A 22137-nucleotide genomic window follows, 5' to 3' on the forward strand; every position below is an offset into this window, starting at 1 on the left:
GTTTCATTCAAGAGCATCTCAATATCAATAGCAGGTTTTCTACTTCAGCAAAAGCCTTGATGTACATCAGTGCCATTGGGTCCAGAGGATAGCCTCTTTGTACGTTTTTTTCTCCCAGTCTCACTGCAATGTTAAAGTCACTGATATCACAGAGCACATTTCTAATCCTAACTATATGCCCTAATTTTGGCAGAAATCCACTCCTCCACTTTTATGCAATGTATTAACAACCAGAAATTTAACTGTATTTGTTGAGACTGTAATATCAACGTGAAGCATTCCTTTTTTGAAGCTCAAATTCTTAACACTTGCTTTCCCCTTTGCAAGAAATACTTACTCCTTTACTCCCTTGTCCCCTTAGGCTACCTACGTCATACTTCAGTTAAGAAGACATTTCACAAGGGGTGCCTTTCCTCATCCTTCCAGGTGAGAAAGGCTCCCTGTTCCATGGCTCACAGTACCCTGTCTATATTTACTACAATTAGTAATTCTTCTTTAGACTGCAGGCTCTAAGAAATATGGACAATGCTTGCTTTTCCACACCTTGTATTACCAGCACCTAATGCAGTGCCTGGGACCTACTAGAAGTTCTATAAATATGTAATGATTGCTGAATGAATGAATGAATGAATGTGTTAGTAACAAGATAAATGCATAAATCGTATTTGTAAAGCACAATACAAAGTAATTTCATTAATATTCACCCACTTATTTGTACCTTTATACCCTTCTCTTCATTTATATATCTTAGAATTACTTTTATCAGCAGGGATACAGGATTTAATGATGAAATTTTGAGGAAATGTATTAGAAATATTTGTGAGTGAGTAAGCACTATGCCATGGTGAGAGAGAGAAAAAAATAAAAGCTATTGCTATATTCTTGACTCAAGTCATACTCAATATTATTTGTTACATATTATATTACACACACAAATGCATTCTCACTGGCATGGTATCACCTACATTATTATAATTTCCATTTCCTTCCCAATCCCTCTAAAGCCCATACCTGACCCTTAGACTTATTAAATTGCATTGTTTTAAACCACTTCTCCAATTTGTCAAGGTCATATTACGGTCATGTTGAAATTTGATCTTGACAAAGTATTAATCAGTCTTATCAACTAAAGAGAACTGTAAATGACTAAATCCACATGCTTTTCTATCATCCTAGACTTGATGAAAATATTAAATAGCCTCTGGCCCAGGATTGACCTCTACATATAAAACTTCTGTCCACTTTGGTTGAGGAGGAACTATAAATGAGTTTCATTGTTCTACCTACTTTGTTTCCAATAAATAGGTCTCTGGTGCTGATCTATTTTTATAAATTTGTGAATGAATTCCATTTGTAATATTTTTATAATATTAATATTTAATGTCTGATTTCAAGTCGTGGATGAAAAAATGCTAACATCAATGAAAACTACCACTTGCCCAAATAGATTAATAATAGTAAGAACAGGTAAAGTAGATTTAAAACCTACTGTCATCTTTATTTACTTTCCTGAATTGTTCCCACTGTGCCACTTCCTTACTTTCTGAATATGACAGGTTCATGCATGACGTCCTCCTCTAGATGCTGTGCCATTAAGAAATCTCACTGATTATAATAGGTGATCATCTATGATGGATAATAAATATGCTTGTGCATTTTCAATCACAAATCCACGTCTTGCACACTGAAATGATTTTACTTGTTGCTTGATCACGGGGACTTCTTCCTCTGAATAAATAAGACTTGACTTTGCCTCTTTATGCAGTCATCTGTTCACAGTTCTGCCTCTCTCCAGTAGACTGTGTCTCCTTAAAGACAAATGAATATTCATTCATCTTTGATCCCCTTTGCTTAGCATGCATAGTAATTGTTCAACAAATATTTGTTTAATAAGTTAAACACCAATATGCCGTGAAGTAGGAAAATCTGGAGATGTGAGTGGTCAAGATGGGGGGTGTGATTAAAGGACCCCTCTGAATTCTAAGAACAACATACTTAGGAGGGAATGCATGAATAATCAACGGGGCTGACTACTTGACAACTAGTATGTATTCAACTTTCAAATTCTATATTATAAGCATCCCTGAGTGTAATTTGAAATGGATAGACAGGAATTTTTATTTGATTTTTTCTAATGAGGAAGCAGTGTAGGTCTCTATTCTCATGGCCTCTGTTGCTTCCTATGAATATTTCTCCAATATCTTGACATAATCATTTTCAGGAAGCCAAGAGAGTCCAAAAGAAAATGACAAACAACAGAAATTGCTTTCATTTTCTAGTGTTTGGAAAAACATAAAAATAGGTTTAAGTTTTTCAAACATACTTAGATTTCATGAGATTTTACTTGGTTTATAATCAATATGATAAGATGCATATATATGTGTATAGAATCATCATTCATTTTAAATTGGAAATAATGTGTATCCCCATGGCTGATCTGCAAACTGTCCATAATAAGAACCAAGCTTATGTCCTCCTAAGTCTTTTGTAGCCCCATTTTAACACATTTTCTGAAAGTTATTTCACTTCAACCACTCTAGATACTTTCTAAAACAACAATAGATGACTTTTTAAAATTTTCCTTTCAAAATGAAAATATTAAAATATGCTACAAATTGGTGCAATAATGGAAGCTACAACTTACCATGTAAGTTTGTTTGTAATTGAGCAAAATATGTTCCAATAATTTTTGCATTGTATTTGCCTTTCTCTCTGAAATTACTAACCCTTTTTCTTTCACTATGGAATGTGAATTTTGATTTCTCATCTTCAAATTTGCCTTTAAATACATTTCTACCCTTATTTTTCTCCCATCTGGAAGCTAAGTTTTCAAGAGAAAATTTGTTGCCACAAATATTGAATGTCTTCATATTAGGAATAATTCTAATGCAACTACTTTGTACTTGGAAATGTGCCACTGTGTTTAGGAAGGCTAAACACATAATTTTGGGTAAGTTCAAAAAAGATTACCCCAATGATTCAACCAAGTATATTTCAAGCATATTGATAAGAAATTTCAAACTAATTGTGTGTGATAGCCATCAATTAAAGACGTAAAATGAATGCCTGCTATTTTAAAACATAGTTAAGCCAAGGAAAAGCTGTGCATAACTAGCATGTTCTGTAAAGATAATTGGCTCACTAACTAAATTCTAACAGCCCATTCACATTTCTAGATTTTAATTGAAGAATGGATGGAAATAGTAAGGTGAGCTCATTGCCCAATACACATAAGCATGGGACAATTTTAATTTCTGCAGAGATGCCCATATTGTGTGAAATCTTATTAATATTGTGATGGAATACAGTGAATCATGCTGTGAAAGAAGCACACATTTGTTGTACGTGTGTTCACACACACACATACAAACACACAAATACACACACATTTCTTTTCTCTCCTCTCTATTCTCATTTCAGTCCCATTTTTCCTCTTCTTAGATAACTGGTATCATGAATTGAATATAAATACTTTGAATCCATGCTTGAACTTTTTACTATATGCAAATGAATCCATGAAAAACACATGATTGCTTTGAGTTTTAAAAATTTGTAGACATGTCATCATGCCAAATATGTAATCTTAAAAATCATTTATCATGTATATAATTAATTATTTCGAGTGAAGTATTGCATTGCATCTTAAAAATAGTTTATATATGTCTTTTGTAAGCAGCATAAACTGGAATTTTTAAATTTATTTTTATTGTCTCTGTGATCAAATGTATTGTGATTATTGATCTATTTCTCCTTTATTTTTCCATGTTTTATCCCTCCCGGTACTAACTTCGTTTAAACACATTTTTCATTCTTTTTATGGTCTACCTTTTTATGAATCATATATGAAGTCTTCATTTTTAGTGTTTTCTGAAAAATTTGACATATATTTCTAACTTGAAAAAGTCTAAAACTAATTATCTCATCTTCCTCCTAAGCGGTTCATGGACCCCTCAAATTTTAAATCTGATCTCCAGTATTTCAGTATATTATCTAGTGTCTTAGTTTTACTTTGTACATACCCCCATTGGCTATTATTTGTTACACTCAACCGTTATTCAGATTCATTCCAACATTACAAATTTCTTTGCTGGTCACTGTTCAGTGCACCTTCCTACTTCTTTTTATTATGCTTATTTTCTTTCTTACTGAAGAACATTCTTTGTACAATGGTCTCCAATCTTGCCTAAAACACATGAGAATTATGTGAGAACTTTTTAAAGCTCCCATTATTGAAACACCCCCTAGATCACTGGTTAAAAAAAAAAATCTCCAAGTATTGGCTTCAGGCATCAGAATATTTTTTAATGCCTTCAGACAATTCCAATAGCTGCTGCTACTGCTTTAGTCATTTTGTTGTTGTTGTTGTTACAGTTTGTGGGTGGTAATTCCTCTTTGTCTATGAATGAAAATTTCTTTACTTCTTGTTCTTGAGTAGTTTTTTAAAATGAGGTGTAGAATTTTAATTTGGACAGCTATATGTGCTCAGTACTTTGAAGATATTATTCTATTGTTTTCCAGCATCTACCTGTTTTCTGATAAGACAACAGCATCTACCTGTTTTCTGATAAGACAACAGATATTTAAAGCCAGCCCTCAAAAACAAGGCTTATTATTTCCAGGGCCCCCTTGAATTTCTTGGTTTCAACTCCTCCTCACTATTCTAATGTTGAATTTGTTTTTTCTCCTTAAATCCTGAGACTGGGGATCCCCCCCCCCATTTTTTGTAAGCTTGTTCATTTTCTTTTTATGTGTTGCTACATGTAAAAGCAACATATAAAAGAAAACACAAGTATAACAAACTGTGTGTTCAGATTGCAAGAAAGGATTCTCAATATCAGTTCAGCCTATCCTATTGACTGAAAGCATTTACCTTGTTTCTTTTACAACTAACTTGAATATTATGAGTCTTACATCTAATATAGAGTACTCTTCACCCTTCTTGGAACGTCTATGCTCAATAAGGACATTAGTTGATTTGTCACTAATATTGCTTTCCCTACATGTGAGTGCATTCAGAGTTCTATCCTGTCCCATATACATAGCATAATCTTATATTTTGTATCTAACTGGCATCAGTTTTCCTTTTTTTTTTTCGATTTACTTTTAAGGTTTACTTTTAGCAGGACTGTACTGAAACACTCTTACCCCTTAATAGATCTAATTGTCTGGACTTAAAATAATAGATTTCTCTATCACAGGGGCATTTGTCTGTACAGATACTGATTTCTGTTCTCTGCACATGTTTTCATGTTATATGCCCAGTGTAATATGAAGCGAGTTAATTTATTGTGTTGCATATAGTAAAGAATCCAGCAGAATAATGTTATTTAGGGGTTTTTTTCATTATTTCTATGAATAACAACAACATCAACAATAATAGTAATAGAAAAGATAATTTCTACCTATAGCAAGTCTCAGTTTTTTCTTAAATGCAGTAGAAGGCCCTTCACACTCTATTTGTCAGCTTGGCTTCAGGTTTTCATATTGTTGGCTAGAAGACAGATAAAGGGGATTATGGACAGAACTGAGCCTGGTTTCTGCTAATCTCCAACTTGAATTCTTTCAAGGGTTGCAAAATATGATTCAAGTATTTCACAGGCCTTATAACCTTTGTCATCTGTCTGGTATATGTGCCATCATGGGTGGATTTGGAACTGACATTTTATATCTCTGATCTCAACTGTATAAATATTTGTTTAGACTGACTATCAACATAGAACACAGACATTCTCTTCTGATGTATGGATGATAGAATAGTCCTTAACTGGGCCCCTAAGGATGGGGCAGGCACAAACTAACAGAGGGCAATGAGGCAAGTTTTCAATGAACTCAGATTTTATATTTTCCTTTAGGTAAAAGAGTGGTTGCTTCTATACCAAAAAACTATTTCTTATAATTTGGGTTACATTAAAAATATCTCAAATATACAACCATTTATCGGAATCTATAATAGTGACTTGGTTTTCTCAAATACATTATATATGGAGTCCTTTAGACTGGAATTAAATTAATCATGGTTGTTATTTTTTTTTTTCTATAGACTTCCCAGCTATTTTCCCCTAGGAAAACTCTCTTAAATAATCAAGAGAAATATTTTAGGCAACATTATGTAAATCATCACCCTTATTAGATGAATTAATATTCTTGAAGTTATAGCTCATTTCATGGAAATCAGATTAACCTGATGTTATGGGCATTGTCATTTATCAGTAAGTTATTTGTTAATATGCTCAGTATGTGACATAAAATATGTAACTTTAATAAGAGAATGGATCACCTCAAATAATTTAGCAAATCTTGAAAATGATAAGGATTAAAATTGTGGATGTATAAAGGACACAGAAGCTTGGAGAACTTTAAAACCATCTATTTCTCTCCTGTTTCCCTCACACAAGGAAATGAAGGCTGACACTTTAGCATGGTTTGGAAATCCTTCTAAAAATTATCTGACTTTCTCTTAGAATTAACAAGTAATTTAAAGTTTTAAGAACTGCAGAACTGATCACATGAATTACCATAATTTAGTCAAGAATTTTTTTGAATATCCACCTTTTGACAAACATTGTACATATATATACCAGGTTGTAGAGATGAATAAAATCATCCTTAGTCTCAAATAACTGAAAGAAAAATCCCCCAATATTAGTGAATACTGAGGAATTAAGGATGATGCTATGAGAAAATGTTTATAATGTGAAATTTATTAAGTTAAATAAAATATTGTGCTTTTGAGATTAGAATGACTTGGTTTTGTTCTAATGATACTGATGATAGACAGTGGTTGTATTTTGCAGAAGTTTTATGGGAGCAAAATAAAAACTTGATAATGTGATATAAATTTGGTCCCCCAAGGCGATTTTTATTGTTATTTCTATTGGTGTTGTTAATGAGAGAAATTTCTGTGAGCTATTAGAAAAAAAATGTGGATATCAATATCTAATCAAAAAGAAGGACAAAATAATGGATAATTAGAGAATATATATAACCAGCAAGTTAAAAATATACTCACATGCTAAGGAAGCACAGTGGTGGAAGTTTTGCTCATCATAAAGCTTTAACAGTGAGTAGAAGGTATCTCGGTGTCTTGGGTGTGGGAAGATATGCTAACAACCAGTGACAGATCCGTTGTAAAATTTGGAACTGTTCCTTTGGTATTAAATTTCACTTAAGACCTGTGCTTCTGGACAGGATGGAGTAACAGGAACTGGATTTACTCTCCTGGCTTAAACTGCTAAAAGTAAAAAGATATATATATTAAACAATACTTTTAGACATTGAACAACAAACAGCACAAGACAACGGTTGTATAAAGCTGTTAATTATAATGATAACCCATAAAAACCAGTGGCATAATGTTTTGTGTAATACAGTTAAATGTTGGTGTTTGAACAAGTCCCTGGTCACCTGTGAAAAATAAAGGTGGATTCTCTTTTCATATTTATTAACAAAATGAATTTCATAGGGATGCAGTATTTAAATATGTTAAAATACTACAATTACTAGAAGAAAACATTTTTGTTTTATTTAATAAAAGTTAATTTTTAAATTTTTTTATATTTTTATGTGTTGCATTTATTGCTTTAAGATTATACAAATATGTTTTGATATAATTTAATACATGCAGCATCAACTAGAGTATTCAGTACACAGAGTATTCAATGGGTATAGGCTTAGTAGTGGGACCAAATTAGCCCTAGACTAAATTGTTTCACTTGCAGCCTAATAAGGCTTACAAGGAAGCCTCAAAATGATCAAACTATTTCTTAACTACCTCTTTGAGCAAAGTTACAAATATTTACAAAAATACAAATACGCCCTGCAACCAGTAAAGTAAAATTCACAATATCTGACATGCAATCTAGAATTACTAGGGATGCAAAGACGAAGGAAAATATAACCCATAACAAGGAGAAAAATTAATTAATGAAAACAGACTGAAAAATGGTACAATCAGTAAACAAAGACATTCAAACAGTTATTATAACTAATTTTCATAGGTTCAAAAAGTTTAAAGGAAAGCGTCAACATCTTAAATAGACATACAGAGGATATAAAAATAACCCAAATTGAGTTCCTAGAGATGAAAAATATAGTTTCTGAGATGAAAAATAAACTGGATGGGATTAAAAGAGATGAGGCAATGCAGAAGCAAAGATTGACCTCCCTGCAAAAGCAAAATTTTGTTATTATAATCTGTCCCACTGAGTAGTCCAAATATAAAGTCTGAAATGCAAAATGCCAGCTTGGTCATCTTTTTCCATTTCAAGTTTGCTTTACCCTTTCTGGTTTGTGCTTCCAAAAATAATTAAAGTATAAAATTATGAAAATTGTATTCAATGGTATTAAAATTAAGCATCTATCCATTTTATGGATTACCCTGCATAATGCAAATATCTGAAATCTAAATATTATGTGTATATATACATATATGTATACATACATATATGGATATATATCTCACTAGCAGAATGAAAAGAAAATATGAAAGTACAACACAAGTTGTGGAGGAATATAGTAAAGGAAAGTAAAATGATAGTATTTTTGTTTTTAGATATAGTTGCCCTACGCAGTGGAAAAAGGATATACGGATTAGCATATTTTATTTTCTGAGAAGCATGAATCAATTTAAAAGATGAATGGGCAGATGAATTTAAAGAATCATTAATTTAAATACATAATCAGTCTTCAATTTTTTTGTTACTGACAACATCCCCTTTAAGATTTTCAAAATGCTGAAAGGTGGGATTCCAAGATTTTTAGTTGCTATAGAAGCAATTATTAGCAAATCCTTTCTTCTAATCTCATTACAGAAAATAGTGCCCTTTGTGCCCAGAGAACTCCCATTAGAACAGATAGCTAGTGGGAAGCAGCCACATAGCACAGGGAGATCAGCTGGGTGCTTTGTGACCGCCTAGAGGGGTGGGATAGGGAGGGTGGGAGGGAGGGAGACGCAAGAGGGAAGTGATATGGGAACATGTGTATATGTATAACTGATTCACTTTGTTATAAAGCAGAAACTAACACACCACTGTAAAGCAAGTATACTCCAATAAAGATGTTAAAAAAAAAAAAAAAGGAACTGCATTTCGGAGCAGCTCAGAACATAGGGTGTACCACTCTGGAGCTATCCTACATTTCCTGTGTCTGATTAAATATTGTGTATATATGCTATGTATTTATATCTCCATCTAAATATACATCTGTATCTCCTAAAATACTCTCTCACATATAATGAAGTCATAGTTTCCAGATAGTTGTTCTGGTAGTCATTAGACAAAATATAGTCTCATTTATTTAAAAAATGTGAAATGAGAGAAATGTATGAAAAACTTGACCTATCTTCTGACTGAATTTGTGGTATTGGTACCTTCAGAAGAGGAAATAATTAATTTATTGTAAATTATTTTATTCCTCATTTATTAGAGAGGAAATTTATAAACTGAAACTGTTAGGGCTTAAAGGGTTTTTTTCCAGAAGATAATATCTGTGGTTCTCACCTTACACTGAGCAGTATATCACTAGTAAACAATCAGACAAATAGGTACATTATTAAGTTATTTTATTTTCACCTGGCTTTTTAATACTATCATCTGATAAACATCATATTAATTGACACTGCAATTTCTTCCTTGATTTGTATATTTTTTTCTACAAACACTTTGCATTCCAACTTCCACGTATCTGATTTACTCATCCCTGTGATGGTCTTCATCTTCAGACATCTTGCTGTCTGGGCTGTTCAACCCTGTGACAGTAAAAGCACACTCACTAGGGACTAGGAGTTTGAGAAGGACTTAGAAAATTGTTTGGAACCTGAAAAAAAGGGCTCCAGAATATGAAAACAAATCTGCAAAATGGAGATCAAAACTTGTGTAATTAATATTTTCAACTAATATTACTACAACAGCAATGTTACTCAGCTTTCATATAGTTATCTATAAATTATATTGGATATGTGACTTGGGCACATTTTAATGCATTTGATAACATTTAGGGTAAAGCTTCTAAAGGGGCAATTGCCTAGGACTGAGGAAGGTTTAAAAATGGCCCTGCACAGAATGAACTAGAAGTGACTTCAATGGGAGGCTGAGGCAGAGATGCTGGACCCGGAGAGTGACAGAGCAGGCGTACATTGGAGAGAGCTTTCCTATATAGGAGAGCCAAGAATGTGTTACTTATTGAGGGGGGAGCATGAAGGTAGTGGACCCTATAATGAGAATCCTAGGATTGCTCCTAGATTTCTAACTTGGATAAATGACAGGACGGTACTCTTTGGTGAATACTAAAGGAACAGCAACAGCAGCAAAAGTCTAAGAATGGAACTTTAACATATCACAATGCCGCCTTTAAAGTAAATTTGGCATTCTTCCCTTTTTGAATGAATGAAAATACATTAATTAAAGACATACACGGGCTTCCCTGGTGGCGCAGTGGTTGAGAGTCCGCCTGCCGATGCAAGGGACACGGGTTCGTGCCCCGGTTTGGGAAGATCCCACATGCCGCGGAGCGGCTGGGTCCGTGCGCCATGGCCGCTGAGCCTGCGCATCCGGAGCCTGTGCTCCGCAACGGGAGAGGCCACAGCAGTGAGAAGCCCGCGTACCACACACACACAAAAAAGACATACACGTTCACACACCTGCTAATATCTGCTCTTCTGCAATCGTGTTTTCTGTATAGTGTCTAAATATCTATTTCAGTTGAAGTAGTGCTTAAACACTTCAATATGCCTCTTTTCAGCCAAAAAGAAAAACTGTCTATGACTGTTTCAACATATTTTAACTATATGTATAATCATTGCCAACTTGTCTGCTTTGCAGATTCTAGTTTCCTATACAATATTTAATATCTCCCTTTATTGAAAATGTCATTGCTCAGTATTATGATTGTTTTTCATTTTGATTATATGTCTGAATATTAGAATTATTGATTAATCTCTTTATTAATGGAATAATCTCAGCACAATGTTAAATACACTTCTTCTCTACAATTATTATATGTTATTTTAAGATTTTCCATACAGTTACTTTAAATGGGATTTTCAGATTTTTCAGGCTTTTTGAAGTCAGTAGGATAGGCTCCAGTGAGTAAAAGAAATGCTGAAGAACAACAATATGAATTAAACAAATTTAAGTAGTTAAGAAAGCACTAATCTAGTCATTGGGAAATGTATACTAATATTTACATAGTATGTATATATAAATCAAGTTTCTAAATGAGATAATCTACTGAACAAAATACCTTAAAATATGAATGAAAAGATGTTGTAAAATCTCTATATGATTAAAGTACAAAAATTTTTCTAATCTTGAAATATAAATAATAAGTGCATTTTTGTCTGGGAGACAAGTTGTTATCTGGGAAACCTCAAGACATTTTGTAGATCATTGAAATCACTTTACTATCAATCTTGAGCATTTCTCCTATCAACTCTATAATTAGTATTGGAAATTACCATGATGACTCTATTTCACTATCAGGAACATTGAAGAAACTATTTCAAGTGCTAAACATTGGTTTTAACAAATAAAAAACAATTCATCTGAAGAAGATGTTACAATGAGCTGAGGAATTAAAAGATCTCAAAGTAGAGAAATTTCACTGACTGCAGTATAAACAACTTGAGGGTAGAGAGTGTCTGTTTTTCCTGTTTGCCCTCCAAATTTGGGAACAGTTTTATATGCACGGTGCAGGGTAATAAGCAAATGTTTAACAAATGAAAAGTACTGAATTCATTACCTTGTGGTACAAATTAGGATTTCTTTTGTACTGTAACTAGAAGATTTTAACTTCAGCATTATGAATTATTAATGTCTTTATCTGATTCCCAGCTCTGTGTCAACCAAACTTATTTGAGTGATAATTAGAGGACTTCATGTTTATCCTATCTTCTAGGATTTCACTTTTGCATATCTGTTAATTCATAATTTTGACATTTTTATAGCACAACCAAAGACTATAAAAACACATAGAGCAAGCACTTGCCAAAGAACTCTAAATAAAACACATCTCAGATATGAAATTAGATCCATGCTTGGTTCTACTTCTAAGTGCTTCATCTAAAGAGAGACGTGCAACACTGCTGCATGAATTAATCACCTAGGGTGACTTTTAAACCTACCAACAGCTGGCCCCTCTATCATATCTGATTTTATTCAATAGTCTAAGTGATAATCATTTTTGGATCAAGAACTTTATTTTACTGGTTGTAAAGGTGGGCACATGCACACGCACACAATCCCCAGTGCTTTTAAAAATTGTGGGACAGAATTAATCATAACTATTGAGTTTAAATGCCATTTATCAACTTATTAAAGTGCAAGCATGCAGGGAAAATAAGCTAAAGACAAGACTTTCGTTTTTCAATTTATTTTTTAAAAGTCTTGTAGAAATCTTTATGAAATTAACACAAAATGGTGGTACCAAAAATCTTTTGGCTTTGTTTATTCCCTAGTCTGTGGCAATGTAAAGAGTGGAAGTTAACCCGGAATTTAAGTTAAGGAAAGCTATATTGTATTAAGTTTAGCCAAAATTCTCTAACTTGCCATATTTTTTCAAATAAATAAACTTTCTATTCTCTTCCCTCTCTCCTCATCTCCCTTAAGGTATGTCAACTCTAACCCCGCCCCCCCCATACACACACCTTGTTGCCTCTGATATTATCTCCTCTACTAGAGGCGCTTTTGTACTTATTGCTACACGATAGTTCAACAATAAAATGTGATAAATGCAGGCAAAGGTGTTTCAAGAAAGAAGGTAAATGTCCTTACACATTTTCAACATAGAAACAAAAAGTTTACAAAACAGCAAAATTAAAAAAAAATAGTTATAGATAAAGTTTGCAGATAATGTTGTCATCCCTCTTAAAAGAAGAGGGATAAGGCACAGAAGGAATGTAGTGTTGAGGACAATGAAAATCAGCAGTTATTGAAATCTATTTATGCTGCATTCAATGGATTTAGAAGACAGAGGCTTGAGTGCTGTCGTTATTACTTGTTTGCCATTTGATGGTGGGCAAAATATTTAATTTCATTGGGTTTCTCTTTCTATGCCTCTAAAATGTGGATTCCCAGGCTAAGAAAATATTTCAAGTCTTTTCTAGGTCTAAAAGTCACAGACCTTAGTGTACCCTTTCTAAAGGCCACATTTTCACAAAAGATAGCATTCTTGTAAAACACCTTTATAGAAAGAAAAAGCTATATTTAGAAAGCCCACTCAGTGTCCAGGGTTTTCTGAAGTCGTACTGCTGTTTGTAACCAGGTGTAGGCCAGTAGGACAACACATTTGCTTTAATAACTGTCCAGATTTCTTGGAGTTAAAGATAAGTGTTTCATTATTCTAAGTGTTGACCTAAGAAATTATTGAAAATAAGAATTGTTCTAATTTACTTCTTGAATTGCCCAGTTCTTACATGGCCTGACACGAAAGGCGATTTAAAAGATTGCATTTAAGTTTGGACATATAGCCTTCATCCTGCTGTTTCATCACAGACCTCTTACAAGATAAACACGTGCAACCATTTTGAGTTTCTGAATGGGAGTGCTCCTTATAGTATTTTCCCCTAATAAATTTCTTGCCAACTTACTCCAATTTGAATGCAGGTAGAAATGTATAAATTTCTCCAAGAACTTATTTTTATTTTTATGAATCTTACTGATTTTGTGTTAATACCGAGGACTTTATCAAATTCATAGACATTTGATAGAATAAAAAGCAAAAGCATAATTCGGAAAAATCCAAAAACCTCAAATAGAAAATAAGATGCTATGTTGTTAGTAACAGAAATTAGCACAAATAGACTGAAAAACTGACCACCATTGTAAACTGAGCTTTTAACTATGGCAGTCGCCAGGAAAAGGAGGGTTACTCCTCTTTTTTTTGCCTTCTTTTAACAATCTCGAAAATTAAAGAAAGATTGAAATGACAATAAAAATAATTTATTTCCCAAACCATTTGAGAGTAGTTGCTAACACAATGCAATGTCTCCCCCAAATCCTCTAGTATTTCCTACAAACACATATCCAAATATAATCATGAAAATAAGGAAATTAACACTGACACATGACACCAGAGCTACTAATCCTCAGACCCCTTTCAAGTTTTGTCAATTATCCCCATCATGTCCTTCATAATAAAAGGATCAGCCCAGTGTCACATGTTGCATCTAGTTGTCCTGTCTCTTTAGTTTTTTAATCTGGAAAATTTTCTCAGGCTTCCCTTGAATCTCATGAACTAGAAAGTTTTAAAGAATATGGATCAGTTATTTTGTAGGATTTAGCTGTTTGTATTTGTCTCATGATTATTCAGGATATGTGTAGTTGGCAGGAATAACACAGTGGTGAAGCTCTGTTCTTCTCACTGCTTCCTATCAAACAATTTTGGCAAACTTTTAACCTGTAACCTTACTGGAATATCATGTGACTCATTTGATTAAGGTGTATCACCCAGTCTTCTCCATTGTAAAGTTATTTTTTTCTCCTTCATTATTAATAATTTTTGTGGTAAGGCACTTTGTAATTATGTAAATATCCTGTTCCTCATCAAACATAATTTACTCAATTTAATTATTTAAATCAGTATGAACTCATAGACTCCTATTTTATTCAATTGACTATAATACGTTTCTGCCATTATTTATTTTGAGGCTGAGATTGTTCAAGATTTGTCCAGTGGAAACCCCTTCAGTTTGGCTTCTATATCCTTTGATGTTTCCCAATTATTCTGTGATATCTCCCTTCTTTTTTTTTTAACATCTTTATTGGAGTATACTTGTTTTACAATGGTGTGTTAGTTTCTGCTTTATAACAAAGTGAATCAGTTATACATGTATCCTCATATCTCTTCCCTCTTGCATCGCTCTCCTTCCCACCGTCCCAATCCCACCCCTCTAGGTCACAAAGCACCGAACTGATCTCCCTGTGCTATGCGGCTGCTTCCCACTAGCTATCGATTTTACGTTTGCTAGTGTATATATGTCCATGCCACTCTCTCACTTTGTCACAGCTTATCCTTCCCCCTCCCCATATCCTTAAGTCCATTCTCTAGTAGGTCTGTGTCTTTATTCCCGTCTTACCCCTAGGTTCTTCATGACATTTTTTTTTTTTTTTAGATTCCATATATATGTGTTAGCATACGGTATTTGTCTTTCTCTTTCTGACTTACTTCACTCTGTATGACAGACTCTAGGTCCATCCACCTCACTACAAATAACTCAATTTCGCTTCTTTTTATGGCTGATCCCTTACTTCTTGAAACAATAATATGTTCTAGGGTCATCTTATATTTTCCCTGTAGCGGTTCTAGAATCAGCCATTTCTCCAAAGACCTTTAGTTCCTTCAGTTGGAGAGCTGTATTTAGAAACCAAGATCTGGACACTAGGTGTATTCATTGCTCTTGGGAAGCAGTGGTCCCAGGTACTCTCAATAGGCAGAGCTAGGGGATTTATGTACATATATACATACACACATATGAAAACACATATTCATAACCATTTACACATATTCACAAACACATTCATAAACATATGCATACATATAGTCTATGTTTTTTCTATAATGTCTCTATATTGAAAATCATGTGTTCACATTAACATCCTCCACTCCCTTTCAACACCCTTTCATTCTAGTTTTTGCCCTTTTCATATTTTAACTCCCTCCACAGATATTAAAATAACACTGATTACCATATTCTTAATATCCTTAATTATTTGATCAATCTTCCTGTATTTAAGTAAATTCTTGTAGCTGCCACTTTCCCATCCACACATTTTCTCCACCTGGCACGGGTTAGGACAATCTGTACACAGTGGTTGCCAAGGCCACTTCCTCATGTGGATGCCCTTTCACACGAATCAGACTTCAGCAGTCAACTCCAGGCTCCCTTATGCAGACATCCTCTCCCCTTTCTCAGACTCTGAGACCCAATGCCAAGTCATTTGGTCCCTTGAATGCCCACCTCCCCCATGCTGACAAAGGGTTATTTTACCTCACTTAATGGACTAATTTGTTCAAGAAGGGAAGGGATCACAACACTATAAAGCAGTTATACTCCAATAAAGATATAAAAAAAAAGGGAAGGGACAAGGAAGGGGATGAAGAAAGGGAGGTAGACAGGGATGAACAGGTATCTTTCCTTTCTAAACAATATTTGAAGAGGCCCTTCATTTAGAAGTTGCAAAGACATTATGAAGTATCAGCTGAAGAACTGAAACAATGACATATATTTACACATCTGTATCCCTACATCTATGACACACAATGTACACCTAATTTTATAGCAACCAAAATATAATTTAACAAAACTTATGATGCTTAGCCATACACTTTAATACTCAGCAACTTAAAAAAATGTGCAGTGCCATTTGGCTGTTAACTATCATCCATTTATATGAATGGATGTGTAAAACTCCTAGCCAAGAGTGCTTGGGATAGCGTCTCTACTGATCCTTACTGGATCCTCTTCTTCTTTTGTCACTCTTTTCAGTCATTTGTTGATTCTCGATTGTATCTCATTGGTGACTTGCATGACCATTGGTAATCATATCTGGGCAAATACCCCAGCTTGGTGTCTCTCAAAGGGCTGACTGAAAACCACCTGCAACAGAATCAACTGTGGTACTAGATAAAATTCAGGTCCACAGGCCCTGTTCTGATTTCCTGCTCAGAAGCTCTTTAGAGAGTAATGAGTATTTGGAAAATACCTTAGCTAATTCTCACACATTAACACTGAAACCATGGTGGAGTTTGCATGTCTACAATTCCTCAAAGTTTACGGTTTAAAACACATAGGTCTCACCAACTACAGTTCTTTTATTTTAGCTTCATCAATTCACATTTGTTATTTAACCAACTTGGAAATTGCCAGATGTGTGAATAGCCGCCAAAGTAAAATGTATCTATCTTTTGCAAAAATGTCTTCTACCAAATGTCTCTACAAAATGAAATGTAAATACCTTCTAAGATCTTGCTTGGAGGAATCTTACAGATTTTTTAAATCTCAGGTTTTAGGGAATAGCAAGTGCAAAGGCCCTGATGTTGGGAAAGCCACTGCAGAAAGAAAATCTGGATGTGTGTGTGAGAGAAGAGTAGTAGTAAACGAGCTTGGAGAGTAGGGCAGAAGAAATACTGAATAAAGCATGTGGGACAGGTAAAAAGTTTAATTTTTATTCTAAAGTGATGGGAACAGGTTTTGGGAAATAATGTGATATGATTCATGTTTTTTTTGTGATTATTCTGGCTATTGTATTGGTTATAGACTATAAGGATTGGGGCAAGAGGGGAGGAAGCAAGGAGGTTGTGGAAGAGGCTGCCTATTGCATTAGATGAGGCAAGCAATGATGGCTTGGAGTAAGTAAAGACGGCAAGAGTAAGGTGAGAGGTAGGTGGATTCAGGATGTATTTTCAAGTTAGACTGGCAAGAATTTCTGATGGACTGGACACAGGAATTGTGGGAAAGTGAGAGTTCAAGGATGAATCTAACATTTTTGGCCTGAGCAACTGGATGAGTTATGGAGCCAGGAAAAACGGGAGTGCAATGGATGGATCAAAGCAAAATATTTAGTTTTATTTGCTAAGTTTGAAATGTCTATTATGCATAGATTGGAGATATTTAGTGGGAAATTGGAATTAGGAGTCTGGAGGTTAGGTGAGTGCTTAGGGCTAGAAGTACGAATTGGGGAATCATAAGTCATCTTCCCATTCAAGTAATGGGACTAGATTAAAACTCATGAGTAGTTAAGGTAGATGGAGAGTGAAGGGGGCCAGGAATGAGCCTTAGGGCATTCTAAAAGACGTTGAGGGATGGGAGGCATCACCAAGGGAGACTGCCAAGGAATGGTGAGTGAGGAGGGGAGAAATCTAGGAGAGGATGGTGTCCTGGTAGCCAGTGAAACAAAATATTCATTCTGGAAATGATGAGGTTCATTTCCCAAAGTTTCTTGAATTGATGATCATTTGAAACTTGGTATTTTAAAAAGAGCTTTAGCAAACAGAAAAGAGAATAATTTTCTATCATGAGTGATTGATTGCAGTAGCATGGGGAATGGAAAAGTTGTGAAAAGGGAATCAAGAATCTATGTAAAAGACAATTTTAAACAAAAGTATTCATTTAAAAAACAAGTACACAATATTTAGACATTATATTTTGTCTTTGTGTCAACAGCAGCTACAGCATGCTGTAAGTGAAAGATGAAGGATTACAGTTTAATATCAAATCAGGGAAAAAGGTGAAATAGTTGAATTCTTTGTAGATTTTTAATAGATTTCAAACCTCTATTGGTTTTGAATAATGCCATATTTCACACATACTTTTCTAAATAATCATAACAATTTTAGAATCAGAATAAACCTTATATAACCTTATATAAAACTTATTTAAATGCACATATAGTTCATTTTTACGGGTAAAACTAGGACTCTGGTCTTCTGATTACCAGTACTATTTCTTATTGCAACACACTGTTTAAATGTATAGATGAGTGAAAAAAAGAGCATACCAGTGATCTCTTAAATGTTTTACAAAATATTAAGTAATTACAATTAGGGGAAATAAAGCTCATGAGGATTAAATTACAGGAAGAGTTTATAAGAGGGCAAACAAGTAGGAGATGTTTTTCCACACAGATAAATATGAGGTTTTAGTAGAAAATGACCAAAACTGCATTTATAAGGTCATGATACTAGCTAAATGAAATAAAGACAACCATCATGTAAATAACATATAATTTTGAAGGTGAATTTTGAATATGGAGACTGGTACAGATTAACATCTGATTATAATAAAAATCAGACAGGCAGGGTAACAAGGCCTTCTTCATCCAATCACAGCTTATCAGGAATAAGGGAACCTCTTGATACTTTGGTATGTGCCATTTTAGGACAATGAACTTGGTACAAAGTGAACACCTGATACAAGAAATAGTTTAGAAACATAAATATGATTCAAGAAATTCATGGATGGTGAAAGCTATGTTGGATTATTTCAGAAAGTTACGGATGACTTGGTTAAGTAACTTCTCTTTTTAATAACAGAATAACTGTCACATAAAAGATCTCACTATGCCATTGACAAAGATAAAATCCCGGGACGCCATGGCTTCACAGTCTAATAGTCTAGAGATACAATGTCCAGTATAGTGTCCATTAGTCACAAGTGGCTATTAAATACTTGAAATGTGGGCAAGTTTGACTTAGGAACTGAAATTTTAATTTTATTGAACTTACATTTAAAAATTTAAAAACACATGTGACTAATGGCTGTAGTTTTTGACAGCACTAAGAACATTTCCATTATCATGGAAAGTTCTATTGACCAGAGCTGACCCATAACCTTTTTACTTAATTTTACATTTATTCCTCTTTGCTAAGAAAATCCTCTCTCTTACTAAAAAACAATATTAGCAAGATGGCTAGATATAAACTCAAGATGCAAAAATCTATTGGATTTCTATAATCCAGGAACAAAGAGAGAGCTTAAAAATTATTTAAAATGGAAAAAAAAAACTACCTAGGAATAAATCTAAATAAAAATGTGCAAGACATTTATGGAGAAAATGAAACCTTATTGAAAGATATTAAAGAAGTCTTAAATAAATGGAGAGGTACATCTTGTTTATGGATTGAAAAGACTCATCATAATGGTGTAAGTTTTCCCCAACTTAATTTATATAGTCAATACAATTACAATAAAAATACTTAATAGAGGTTTTACAGGATTGCCAATTCTGAAATTTATGTGAATGGTCAAGAACAGCTCAGACACACCTAAAAAATCCATTCATTCCAAAATGGTCCTGGAAAACTTAATTATTCATAAGAAAACAAAGAAATTGGATAATACAGACAAGTCGATTGTAAGTGCATTAATGGCTTGAATATAAAACAAAGATACACTAGAACTTTCAGAAGAAAATATACTATATCTGGGTAGCATTAAACTAGGGAAGGACATTTTAAGTAGAACAAAAAGACACTAAGCTAAAAGATAAATTTGATTTCATTAAAATTGAGAGCCGCTATTTATCACAAGACAACATTAAAAATGTTAGAAGGTATGAAATAACTTATTTGTGTCATATATAGCTGACCAAAGATTATTTGCTTGTATTTAAAAAACAATACAAATAAGTAAGAAAAAGATAAACAGTAGAAAAATGGACAAAAGATATTCTCTGGACTTCACAGAATAGGAAACATAGGCAACTGTTAAACAAATGAAAGGATTCTCAGCCTATCAGTAATTAGAGAAATACAAATTAAAATTGTTATGGACTGAATTGTGTTCCCTAAAATTCGTATGTTGATGCCCCATCTCCCAATGTGGCTGTTTGGAGACAGGGACTTTAAAAACATAATTATGGTTGAATGAGGTCATAATGGTGGGGCCCTAACTGATATGACTGGTGTCCTTGTAAGAAGAGAAAGAGATAAGAGGGATGTATACACACAGAGAAAAGGCCATGTGAGGACATAGCAAGGAAGCAGTGGTCATCTGCAAGTCAAGGACAGAGGCCTCAGGAGGACCCCAAACTGCCAACATCTTGAGCCTGGACTTCCAGCCTCCAGAACTGTGAGAAGATAAATCTCTTGTTTTTTTTTTTTTTTTTGCGGTACGTGGGCCTCTCACTGTTGTGGCCTCTCCCGCTGCAGAGCGCAGGCTCAGCGGCCATGGCTTACGGGCCCAGCCGCTCCGCGGCATGTGGGATCATCCCCGCGGCATGTGGGATCATCCCGGACCAGGGCACGAACCCATGTCCCCCGCATCAGCAGGCAGACTCTCAACCACCGTGCCACCAGGGAAGCCCAAATCTCTTGTTTTTTAAGCCACTGAATCTGAGGTATTTTGCTAGGACAACCTGAGCAGACTAATACAAGGAACAAAAGACTAGAATGGCCATTCTAACTGGTGAAGCTATAGAGCAAAAGGGCTGAAAATTGATTCCATAACTTTGGAAAACATTTTGACATGAATTTTTAAAGTTGAATATTTGAATTCCCTACAACTCAGCAATTCTACTCTTAGTATGTCTACTCTTTTACTTATGTTAAATCTTGCACATGTGTACCAGGAAACATTAAAATAAATGTTCATGGAAGTACTGTCCGTAATAGGCCCCAAACAACCCAAATATCATTAATAGAATAATAAACACATTTTCTTGTATTTATACAATAAAATATTATACAGTAGTACAAATGAATGAACACTAGTTAAAGTAAAGTGGATGAACCTTAGAAACATAATGTTGAGTAAAAAAAGCAAGCACAGAAGACTAAAGTATGATATCAATTTTATAAATCTCAATAATAAGCAAAATCAGATAAAAATTATGTGGATGTTCAACATAAAGCCAAGATCAGAGTGATTTCTTTGGTGAAAGCAGGAAGGTGGGATCAGGGTAGAGAACAGAGAGAAGACTCAGCAGTTTTGATTCTAGTTCTTAGTTTTGGTGGTGTGTTTGCAGGAGTTTTTATTATTTCTCATAACTTACATACAATTAAATATATTCTTTTGTAGATTATCTAATAATATTTAAAAAATCAAAATCCATTATATACCAAAGATAACCCCTAGACATTAATTATAGAGAGTCCACTTTGAAACAACATACATAGTTACCCATACATCTTCTGTAGTTGAAAGCTTTTAGCTATGAAATTCTTCCCCCTTCATAGGAGGACTTTATGTTCCATAATGAAGGAATATTGTTCCTACTTTAGGACAATTTGCCTTCTTTATTTAAGTGATACTAGTCCTTTGGCTGCCTAGAAATTTTAAAAACAACTGATAACTACATCTACTGCCTGCAAGAGAATAAAGGAAAAGGAGCATAGGAGGCAATCTCATACATTACTGATAAACACATACAAAGACAATATTGGTACAAAGCTATTTCTCCATATAGCAACTCTGAATTTTATTAATAAATACCTATATATATATATATATGAAACATTAATAAAAGAATAAAATCCAATATGAGTACATTTGCTCTTTTTTTGCAATTAGTTCCAGGATTCTATTTTAGATTATTACTTCATATCTGCGAGAGTTGGGTGTGTGTTTGTGTGTTTGGTTTTATGGAAGTTGCATTGTGCTAAAGTTTACATTTCTTTCTAGAATTAAATGGCTTTTGTTATCCC

General features: G+C 34.0%; 1 long non-coding RNA gene across 3 annotated transcripts in view; it reads right to left on the reverse strand.

The window, feature by feature from the left end:
• Positions 1 to 875: 875 nt before the first annotated feature.
• The window catches only part of LOC308619365, a 40853-nt gene continuing 19591 nt past the window's right edge, over positions 876 to 22137 (reverse strand). For 2 of the 3 annotated variants that reach the window (XR_014016163.1, XR_014016165.1), the window contains 3 exons: positions 7010 to 7231; positions 5403 to 5491; positions 876 to 1808 (listed from right to left, as the gene is read on the reverse strand). This is a non-coding gene — a long non-coding RNA (uncharacterized lncRNA). The remainder of the gene's footprint in view (positions 1809 to 5402; positions 5492 to 7009; positions 7232 to 22137) is intronic. The other variant, XR_014016164.1, reaches the window with a different exon arrangement.

This window comes from Mesoplodon bidens, assembly GCF_964165515.1.
Source record: "Mesoplodon bidens genome assembly, chromosome: 6".
Classification (NCBI taxonomy): domain Eukaryota; kingdom Metazoa; phylum Chordata; class Mammalia; order Artiodactyla; family Ziphiidae; genus Mesoplodon; species Mesoplodon bidens.